A 12205-nucleotide genomic window follows, 5' to 3' on the forward strand; every position below is an offset into this window, starting at 1 on the left:
TCTCACGACAACCAAGGCCGAACACGTCACGTTTTCTTGAAACGTATTTTATTAAATTTCCTTTTTACATTTATGTATGAAAACATTTTTCCACAATATCCGTATTGATTTTGAAAATAGAATTAATTATTCTTAATCCATTTCACATATTTTTATCGGCATTCGTAGCATGTGATATTTCCCTTTTTTGTTTATTGCCTTGTATTTTTATTGCCTGTAGTAATCGGCTTGTGGAGTAGTGGTCAGCGCATTAGTTTACCATGCAAAAGGTCTCTGGTTCGATTCCCGGCATGGTTGACATGAAATATTTATTTAAAAATCTGAAGCGCAAGACTGATCATATTACCTTCGCGTATTGGTGTACCAATGCAGTGCCTCATGTACCATCAAGTGCGGAAAGAGAATGATGATGATGATGATGGTATTTTACCACTAATGGGTGATCTCATTACGATGAAAAAGAAGCAACTTTGCACATGACAAGAATTAAAAAAATATTTATATTTGCGTTCTTAAAATTTACCCAAATTGTTAAAAAGTGGACGAGGTTTTAAAAATATCTCGTCCTAGGCAGCGGAAATTTAGTAAGTGAAATGTATTGTTGGGGAAGGAAGGTTGCGCAACATTACTAATCTGATGATGATGAGGCGTGACGTGTGCTGGAACCCTGGTGAAGCTGGCGGTCATGAGACGCTGGCACAGCTTGTGTGGAGTTGGCGGTCTTAAGGACGCGGGCACAGCTCGCTTAAGGAAATAACAGTTATGCACTTTACTTGTTTGATGTTAGATTAGTACTCATAATATAATGTTTTTTCGGGCGCTCACACGTAATATTAATGTTGCGTGGATTGCGCTAAGAAATGGGAAGGGCGGGTAGGTAGATATGGATTTGCTGAGAGTTGGCCCGAACACAAATATTTAAATTTTGATGGCCATTTTTAAACGAGTTGTATAAGGTGGTTCGGTTAACGTCAAAACTAACATTGAAGTCTGAGAACAGCTTGAGGGTGCAGCGGTGGACCTGGCTTGGACGTGCGGCGGATGCCTCAGGAGAGCCCTAACCCAAGCTGCCCCCAAGGAAGGAAGCTGGAAGACCATCGTAGATGATCTTTGGCTTTATTTGGTGGAAATAAAGGATGCGGGATTGACATGGGAGGATATTATTTCAGCATTAACTTTGTGGAATATTTTTTTGATTGCTATTATTATTATTTTACTATTTGACTCAATTTTTTTAAATACCTTGATTATAAAAATAATAAAAATCTTTGCACTTACAGCTAATCTGCTAAACAAAGTGGATTTTTTACCCTTGAAAATAGACACACTATTTTTGAATTATGCTATTTATACAAACTATTAAATAATAAAGTAGACTCTTTTAACCTACTCTCCAAAATTAATCTTAATGTCCCCTTTCGCGTGAAAGAAATAAGTATTTATTCCATCTGTCAATCTGTAGCACCAACTATGCACAACACTCTTTTTTCTATCGTTCTTATTCTAAATAGAATGCTTTTTTTATCTAATGATATATTTAACACGCCCCCTAATTTATTTAAAAATAAATTAAGACTCTTAATTTTGTGTAATTCAAGAAAGACAAAAAAAAATAGTCTGTAAAAGATAAAAGGTACTTTTTTATTTTGTAGTAATTAAGAAAGTAAATCAAAAATATATAAATGGTCCTTTTTGTTAAAGGGCAACAAAACAAATCACAGAAAAAAAGAGTTGAAATCTTTATTTTGAATCCAGGATAGTGCGTGTTTTTTTTTAAAAAAGGAAATTTTGAAAGTTTCGGATCAATGAAATATTATCAGTAAAAAAAAATAAAAAAATTTGGGCCTGCAAAATATACAAGTCTCTGTGAACTCCTCGCCTGATTAAATTATGAAAATATTCTGTTGTTTGAGAATTAATGAAATATGGTTTAATTGATGTCCTGACGAAGAGACGGGTACGTCTTGAAACCGGTAAACATAAAAAGTCAGTAAGTGGTTATATACAAATAATTAATAACATTTAGTAAAATGTTTGACCACAGAGTTAATGCTTTAAATTTTAATAATTAGTTTTCATAGTTTTTAGATTATCGGAGAGATTATTTTATTTTTTATTTCTTTGAAAACTAAACTATTAACCATGACTTGGGGGGAATTAAAAAAATATTTTGGTAATTGAGTGACTTATTCATAACGAATTCGTTTATTTTGCGACTATCGGAGTATTTATGTGTCACATTTTTGGTATTCCGTAATATTTACATCACTAAAAAAATGATTAGAAATGTATCGTTTTCTTATTTCTCTGGTCAAATTTCAAAATCAAATCGAACTTTGTATTTTGACGGATGTCACCGATAGCGGATAGCAGCAAAATTATCTAAAAAGAACAAATAGTATTTGTAATACATCACCAAAATGTTTCCCTGTTGGGAGTACGATTCGAGCTCTTTGCCTGCATTGGAAGACTTCAGGAAAGCCGTTCGGGATAAACAAAATATGTACGCTTCTGGCAAACTAGCGAAAAAATCGAACCGGTGGTCACATTTTGCGGACAATACGACACTCGCCGTGCGAGACAATACAATTATAGAAATCGCAGAGGAAGATGAACCCTCAAATGTGGATGCCACAATATCTAACATAGAAATAGACGTCCCAATTACAAAGTGCGCAGACGTTGAAATTGAAAAAACTGCCCAGAAATTTATCAAGTTGAATTTTGAACACAGCTATTTGAAAGAAGATATTTTGCTTAATACTAACGCTGAAATGATCCTCGAATATTTATCTAATACTGCGTCGGACAGCGCTGTTTTGAACATTAGCCGAGCGTTCTTAAGAATCGAAGAAAACGAAATTGAAAACGTCTCCAAAATATTTTTCAAGTCGTTTCTTTTTCCGTGTATTTCGTCGCGCGAACATTCCAAAATTTTAGAGACTTGTGTTTTTGAGTTTTTACGAACGAGCGAATTCGCCGAGTTTTGTTCGTTTGTTTTGGTACCGATCATGCTCCGAAACCGGCCTTCCGCGCTAGTCAGCATCGCGTTCGTGTCGAAGCTCACGAGCGCTCAGCAACTCCACATTTTAAAAGAGTACCTCGAGAAGGTGACCGCGGAACACACCTGGGTTTTCCCCGTCGTCCTTCGCCTGTATAATTCCTCAGATTCGGAGACGAGTTACGAACTCACCGAGTTGATTATGAAGTTTCTACGAATGGGACATCGTTCTCGAACGAACGATATAGGATTCGCTAAAATATTGAGAAGCGTCATTATAAATTTAGGTAAAAAAGAATCGCACGATTATCTAGACCTCCGATCTTGGAACGATTTGAAGGCGATCGCCGAATGTAACGAGACCGCTTTTAAAAAATCGTGTTTAAATATTCTCAATAAAATTTAGACATTAATGTACAATTCACACTATTTATAAGATAAATTCCACTCTGCAAATTTATAAAGAAAAAATAAAAGAATTTGAGGTGAATAAGTCACTCAGATACCAAAATAATATTAAAATCCCCAATTTCCACACAATGGTCAAAATAGCTCCGTCTTCAAAGGTGTCAAAAATTACAATAATCTCCCCAATTAACTAAAAACTATTAAAACTAATATATCAACAATATTTTGAGTTTGTCCAAATTTTTGTAGACGTGGACTGGATTTAACTCCCTGGAGAGCTGTTTATATTAACATATTACAACAGAGATGAAGAACATTTAAGAGAAGGTAATATAGAAGTCTAGGCATCTACAGGGCTTATGACCTGTCAATGGCTGGTTTAAGTGGCCACTTTACACACTGTGTAACATTCACCATTCTGCCCATATTTGAACATCTTTATTCCTGTTGATAAATCCACCTGGTCCATGAAGAAGTATAGAAATGGAAAAAATAACATTTTCAGGCGTTGCCTAGTAGGTGAAATTTTTTTTTTTTTTTTTTTTGAGTCTTTATTCAATAAAATATACATATTATTACATTATAATACATTATGAAGAAAACAAAGTATTAAGATATATTTTGTCCCGATAAACTATTCAATAATAGTTTGTCATCGGGTGCTCAGACATTAGTTTTAATTAATAATCAAATAAGAAGAGTACAGACATAATATTGTATACGTATAAAATAATAAACATAAAAATAGTTTAAAGATTTTTTTTTTTTTTTTTTAAGTAAGAAAATAGAGTAAAATAATACAATTAAAATTAAAGAATAGTAATTTACTTAAATATATTTTAAATATAAGAAAGAAAGAAAAAATAATAGACACATATATAAATAGTGTGTGCTCATAAATGTAATCAAAACAAGATAAGAAAATAAATTAAACAAGGTAAAGTAAATCTAGAATTTCAATTCATATCTACAGAAAAAAAATATAAAAAAATAGTAAGAAAATTAAAAGTACATATTAAAATTAAGATCTAACATTTTACATTTGTAAATGAAATAAGAAAGTAAGAAAGTAATAAAAGAAAAGAAAAGGTTAACCCAAGAAAATAACAAAAATGTAATTAATGAGGGATAAATTTTTTTTTTTTTTCAAAAAATGTATATATGTAAAAAAAATAATAATAAGTAAAGAATATTAAAAAAATTAAAAAATGTATTACATAAATACTACATAAATAATAAATCAATATAGGAACGTTTTATCTACTAACCACTTACGTAATAGAAACTTAATTTTATTTTTACTATGACATGTTTTCATGTCAAGTGGCAACAAATTAAATACTTTTGGAACAATATAATCCAACGTACGTTGTCCATATTTATTTTTAAATGTTGGTACTACTAGGCCATCAACAGATGTAAATCTTGTTAGATAGCTGTGTTCTAATTTATTTTTATATATCGAGCTGAACATCTGTTGAATAATAATTTTGCTCCATAAAATACCCTTAACTGGTAAAACATTTAATTTATCATACATAAATGGGGTATTATTCCTCTGATTGTATACATAATTGGGTGCAATCAATTTGACAAGTGCATTTTGTACATATTTAATGTTTGTTGAACAAGAATGTCCCCAAGCAGTGATCCCATATCTTATTATAGATTCTCCCAGAGACAAATATACTAATCTTAGTGTGGAGAGAGGAACTAAAAACTTTAATTTGTGTAGTTGACTAACTACAGATCTTAACCGTTTGCATGTTTTCATAACATGAATATTCCACTTAAAAAAGTTATCAATAGTTAAACCTAAATAAACATATTCATTCACAATTTTTAATTTATCGCATAAGCAAGCTCTATCAAAGGTAGAGTTATGAAGGCATTCAAAATTATGAGTTTTTACAATAGGTAACATATTTGTTTTGGCGTGTGGCGATCTAACATGCATTAATTGACTTTTTTTGGCATTTATTAAAAGACCCGCATCATGACACCAAATTTGTAAAATATTAAAGTCATCCTGCAACATTTCAGTACATTTATTAATATCCCTATGCGAAACAACTAGAGCAGTATCGTCTGCATAAACAAAGTGTTTAACATGTGAAAAAATATTTTTAATGAATGATACATATATTATATACAATATGGGTCCTAATATGGAACCCTGGGGGACACCTGCTTTGATATTTCTATTACTGCTTTGTGCACTATCGATACTTACGGACATTGTTCTATTAGTTAGGTAGTTTTTGAAGAGGTTAAGTAATGGTCCTCTTATTCCGATTATATTTAAACATTTTAATAGTTTACAATGATCTATAGTATCAAAAGCCTTAGAAAAATCAATAAATAATATTAATACATGTTTTCTATTATTTAGTTCATTATTAACATAATTAGCAAAACTTTGGAGAAGAGTTTCAGTACTCTTCTTTTTTTGAAAACCGTGTTGGTTAATATCAATTATTCCAAAAAGTTCGAGATATTTTGTTAATTTTAATAATACATATTTTTCAAAGATCTTTTCAAGAGCAGGTAGAATACTAATAGGTCTATAATTTCCTAATAATGAATGATCACCTCCTTTGTATATTGGTCTAATTATACTGCATTTTAATTTCAATGGAATTTCGCCCTGAGATATAATTTTATTTATTAAATGCGTTACAATCGGTCCTAGAATATCAATATGTTTTTTAATATCAACCATTCTGATTAGATCAGCTCCTGGTGCTTTCGAGTTTTTCATTAGCCTTATGATATTAACGATTTCAAATAGTTTAGCTTGAGGTAAGTATAGACTGTGGGGGAGCTCTTCAGATATTGATTTATCAATTTGCTTGTCACAGATGTGTAACATTTGAGACACATTTTCAGAGAAATACTCGGCAAAATCATTCGAGACCTTTTCAACGTGATCATCATTGTTAACAAAGTACCTTTTAATAACTTCATCACAGTTTGTTTTAGATTTTCTGCCCAATATTCTGTTACATTCGTCCCATGTCTTTTTAACATCATTGAAACAATTTTGAAATTTCATATTGTAATGTGCGATCTTAAATTTGTTAATTTTTTTATTTAGATTGTTTCGTAACCTTTTATATTCCTTTTCGTAATATTTATTGCCAGGAGAGCTTTTCCATTTCTTAAATAATATGTCTCTATATTTTATATCATTCAATATTTCACCATTCATCCAATCTTTAACAGCGCGAGGTCTGGTTTTATTCTTATATGAAACTAAAACTAAACTATCCTTATATATATTCGCAAAATTCTCACTAATTTTATTGTATAATGCGTTGACATCATTTTCCCCTAGGAGGGCATGCCAGTCATATTTTGTAATGTGTCTATCTACACACTTCTGTGACAGTATGTACGTTGGTTTACTTTTGGCAGCATTTAGATAGTTATTATTTGCGGCAAATTGAAAACTAATCGCTGTCGTATAATGATCAGCTATCATGTATTCGCATACACAGGCACGTATGTTTGCGGAGAACGCCTCTCGCCGCATACCACCTTCCTTTTTTGGAATATATCTCAAGTATATGTGGTCTATACATGAGATAGTAATTCCATTTCTAACTATCGCTTCCCTTGTGACGTCGGAAATACATTTTACTAAAAAGTTATCAGTCATTATGTTTTCATATGAGATAGTCATCGGATCAAATTCATTCAAAAGATTTAAATTAATATCTCCTAAGAACAATAAGTTTTCATTTATATTTATACTATCTTTGAGGAATAGTGAGATTTCATTTAAGAACCCCTGTTTGTTTAGATTTGGGGGTCTATATATTGCCAGGATATGTACATTGCTTTTATTAGGTAAAGTCAAAGTCCCAAATACATTTTCGAAAAAAGTGGTTTGTATTGTTTTTTTATTAAAATCTAACCTCTTACTAATATATAGCATTATTCCGCCACCCTGCTTATTAGTTCTGCAAAAATTGAAAGAATTATACTCTGATATATTATAAAAACAGGTTTCATGTTCCTTGATCGAAGTTTCACATAGCATTAGAACATCAATAAACTGTAAGCAGTTCTTGAAATATGCATAGAATATATCCCAATATTTACATATTGAGCGAATATTTAACTGGACACAAGTAATTTTATTATTTAAACGCTTATTACAATTAATTAATTCAATGAAATCCTCTAGTTTGCTAACTCTTATATATTCGACGTCGCTCTCGTAATCTATAAATTCAAGACTCATGGCATGATATTCCCTTTCAATATAATACAATCTATCAAAATATAAATATGTTCACAGTGTTTAAGAAGCTTTTTAAGCCTAAATAAAATATAGAAATATACTTGTGACAGTTGTAGTGAATAAAAAAACATAATATTGTATACAAAAGCAGGTAACATAATATGGTTAAAAAACAACCGATGAGGTATAATAATAATATTCAATGCAATAAATATAATTTAGTAAATATTTCCTTAGTTTTAATATTTCAATGGAATAACCATATACTATTCTTAAAAATGTAAAACAATAAATAAAAGAGAGTATGTATGTTACAAGTAGTATACCTATACAATTAGAAAACACAACACCGTGCATTATAAGCACGTATATGAAAACTTTTAAAACTAGTACTTGTTGAAGAGATTTATTTTTATTATAAAATATAAGTCTCATTAAATTGTATATAAATATCCGTTGATTTAGTTGCATATCTACCAAATTCATATAAAAATATTTACGCGTACGAGTATGTTCACTAAAGTAAAAATAAAAAATGAGGCGTGAAACCAGTTCACGGATTAAAATGTAAACAATACTAGATAATATATTGTCATGAATGTAGTAAAATTTAAGTATTTTTTCATCACACATCATTGCACCAATAACATTCGTATTTAAATATTTACATATCAAATACATTATATACAAATAAGGAAACGAAATAAAATATACACTTAATAATCTATAGAATGGTTTGTAGCGTTCTAGTAAAATATTTACATTATTACATTTAGTTATTAAATGCATTTTGAGCTTACTGCGTATATGTGCATACAAGCAATCACACATAAAAAACGATATATGACTCATTTTAATATTCAATATTTTGTTCGGCAAGGTGCAACATTTTAGCATAATATTTACAGTGTATCTTATCGTTGGCCCTGTGATCCGTCGGAAATGTCAGCTTAAACCTAGTATTGTTATTAATACAATTTTTACACTTGGGAGCATGTTCTTTATTTTCACAATGTTGATGCGTATGTGGCCCTCCGCAGTATGTACAGCTCACCTTTTCCTTGTCCGCGAGTAAGCACCGTCCCGCGCTGTGTCCCCAACGTAAACAATGATAACACTGCATCAAGATGTTAGCGTCTTCAACTGCGACTTTTTGATACCCAATATTCACTTTATTAGTCCTTATCATCGCTCTTCTTATTTTCGGGTCTACTTCCACAATATAATTAGATGTATCGTTAAAATTATTTTTTGTAATTTTTTTAATGCGAAATAAGTCCTCAACTGGTTTTTCTTGACTTATAATATTTATTTCGGAATTTTGCGCTATTATGTCTACCAGGAACTCTTCTTTATCATATTCATGATGTATTCCCTTTAGGATGACAGTTGGTTTTCTCTTTTTCAGTTCGTCGACATTAACGTCTTTGAATTCACTTTCTAAGCATGTTTTTAACCTATTTGCATCCTCTTTTTTATCGCATTTTATAAGTATTCTATTTCTAGAAACCTTTTTTACTTCGTCTACACTTATTCCCAAATTCCTTATTTTTATCTTCTTATATATTTTTTTCAGAAGTGCATCAGCTGATTCGTCGGATTGAGGAGTCAACATTATATTATATAGATTTTTTTTTGTCGAGATGTCTTTTTGACCTTTGAAAGGTTTTATTCTATCTTCAGTAAATTTAAATGTTTTTAAATCCTGGATTTCGTTGGAGAGTGTTTTTATGGATTCAATAACATTTGAAAGCACATCCGTTTTTTCTGGCGTTGATTGTACCAGCGAAATAAGATTATCCATAATGTTATTAACAGCAACAATAAGAGCGCCCCGTTGATCTTTACTAAGTATGTTGTTTGCTAAGAGATCTTTAATTTTTTTTTGCTGATTTTTGGCATCCTTTAGACGATCATTGTTAGAGAGAGAGTTCATATTTAACTCACCAGTACTAGAGCTTGTACTGAAGCGTCTACTAGAAGCCATAATAGATTTATTCAGTACGTACCTTTGTATCTCCGCACTTGATATCACAATGTATGGGTATATATTTTGAAATCACTTTTTATGTTTTTTTTTTTTTTTTTTTTCTTTAATTAGAGATTTTATTTAGGCCAATATTATTTTATAAGTATGTACAATTACTATTATTATTTGTTAAGTTTTGCCACTGATTTATGTCACTATGGCTGTTAGGTTTGGCGGTATTGTCACAATAACATCGAAGTTAAACAAGCAAAACTTTTTAATATTGCAAACAGAGCTCTTTCGATGGAAATATGGTATGGAATACCATATTTCCTCTTTAAGACACTCTTTAACAATTCACTATGAGTTTTTGTTCACAAAGTATCAAAAATCACTTGTAAAACATGCATTATAATTCTAATTGATTTGTCCACTGATTTGTATTTTTACAACACATACACCGAATAACTGATTAGTTTAGAGAAATAACGCCACGACAGTACCCGGTCCTTTTAATTATTTTTTTTTTTTTTTTATGTAAAAGATAAAATAGAAAGCAGAACAGAATTTACATCATTTTCAAATTCGTTTTGACATACAATATTATTTGCGACTGTACTCAACTAGCGCCATCTAGAGACTATGATAATAATTCAATTAGATGAATCTCACCCGCAAAAATAAAGGTTTTAGCTCTTGAAAGAATTGGAGGAATACAGATGTTCAAATATGGGCGGAACGGTGAATGTTACACGGTGTGTAAAGTGGCCACTTAAACCAGCCATTGACAGGTTATAAGCCCTGTAGATGCCTAGACTTTTATATTACCTTCTCTTAAATGTTCTTCATTTCTGTTGTAATATGTTAACTTATATATCAATAAATAAATTGAAACTAAATTTAAAGATTTTTTTTTACTTGCAGGTAAAAATTAATCAACATTTTTTGCAGATTACCCATAAAATTAATCACCGCTCGCTACTGGTATACAGTAATTATTATGGTCGACATTCACTGGTTTTTTATTTTTTATGGGATCTATAAATCGGTAGTCAAATGGCAGAAGGGACCATTTGTAATTTTCAAAAATGTTCAGGAGAGCTGAAATACGTCTCAATTTCAAGGCTTTCATCCACAAACTAAAATATTTCAGTGTTGCTTTTAAATAGTAAATTACCATTCTAAATGACGCTGATTTTTAAATTTTTTTTCTGTGTGTATTTACTGAGATATTCATTCAAACTTTTGAAAACTAAAACATAGACAACAATACAGATGGTCCTTTCTGCCATCTGACTACCGAAATATTGTAGGCATACTCCAGTCTCAAACGAACATAGGTTTTATACATTTTGTAAATAAAAACACACTTTAAACATATTAAAAAGTCGTTTTATTGCATAAATAAACATTTCGTCGACGTTCAGAAAAGTCACATACCCAAAAGACACCATTTTGAGATTTAATAAGGCCACGAAGACAGATTCATCAAGGCCGACTGAATGAGGCCGAATGTACCAGCATGTCACAGTCAGCCACGGCTGACTCATCTTTTTAAATTACTTTACGATATTTTTACGTAGATATGAAATATTTCTATAAATTTTGTGTGATTTTTGTTGCATTATTTTGAGTGATTTTAAGAATTACAATTATACAATATAGCAAAATATTTGGGTCCCATTTTTTTCCAAGCATTCTCATTCAAATATTCCCCCCAACTAACGTTTTTCATAACCCCGGTTTTACGTCGAAATTTTTTCATAACTCATTCGATCTGTCGAAAGGCGAGCCGCGCGCTGCCGCATGAATGGAGAATAAAATCGAGGTAAATTAAAAAATGTGTAAATTATTGTCTCAAACTAAATTCAAAGTAGGTGCAGTGAATTTACCATTTTGTTTAAGTGTCTAATTTACTAAATAGTGACATGCAACTGACGCATGTTTAGGAGGAATAAAGTCTTTACAGCAATAAATTACAATGCAGAAAGTTGCAAAATTGGCAATAGAAATATTATTTGATGTTATAAACATAATATTAACATATTGTTCCTTTATATTAATTTTCTACGTATAAATATGTCCTTAAAAATGCCTAATGGGCGTATATATAAATAATGTGAAAAGGAGATAGTTTAAACAGTTATCATAAAAGTGTGAAACAGTTTTGCCGCGATGTAAATGACAGTTGAAATTTTGTGGTGCCATACTATAAAAAGTGATACCATATAAATAAAATTTCACAATACTTAGGGGAAAAATCGTTGTATGCATTTCATGGGAATTAAAATGTTTATTTTCGTGTTTTTAAGGTTAAGTACCTAGATAAAATTATTTAAAAATGTATTTTTTTAATTCAATAAAAAATAACACGTAGTATTGCTTTAAAAAATACCAAATATTTTTAATTAAATCATTGGTAAATATGAATAATCCCCAATTGACAGTTCTTACAATTTTTCTGCAGTATATTTAGTATGGCCTAGTACAAAAATTATATTTTAATGAAATTTCATTTTTTCCTTACATTTTTCATTTCCTCAGTTTTACACTTTTTTTGTTTTTTCCTTGAAAAACG

The sequence above is a fragment of the Micrasema longulum genome, unplaced genomic scaffold (assembly GCF_059751315.1).
Source record: "Micrasema longulum isolate JH-2025_06_02 unplaced genomic scaffold, ASM5975131v1 h1tg001362l, whole genome shotgun sequence".
NCBI lineage: Eukaryota > Metazoa > Arthropoda > Insecta > Trichoptera > Brachycentridae > Micrasema > Micrasema longulum.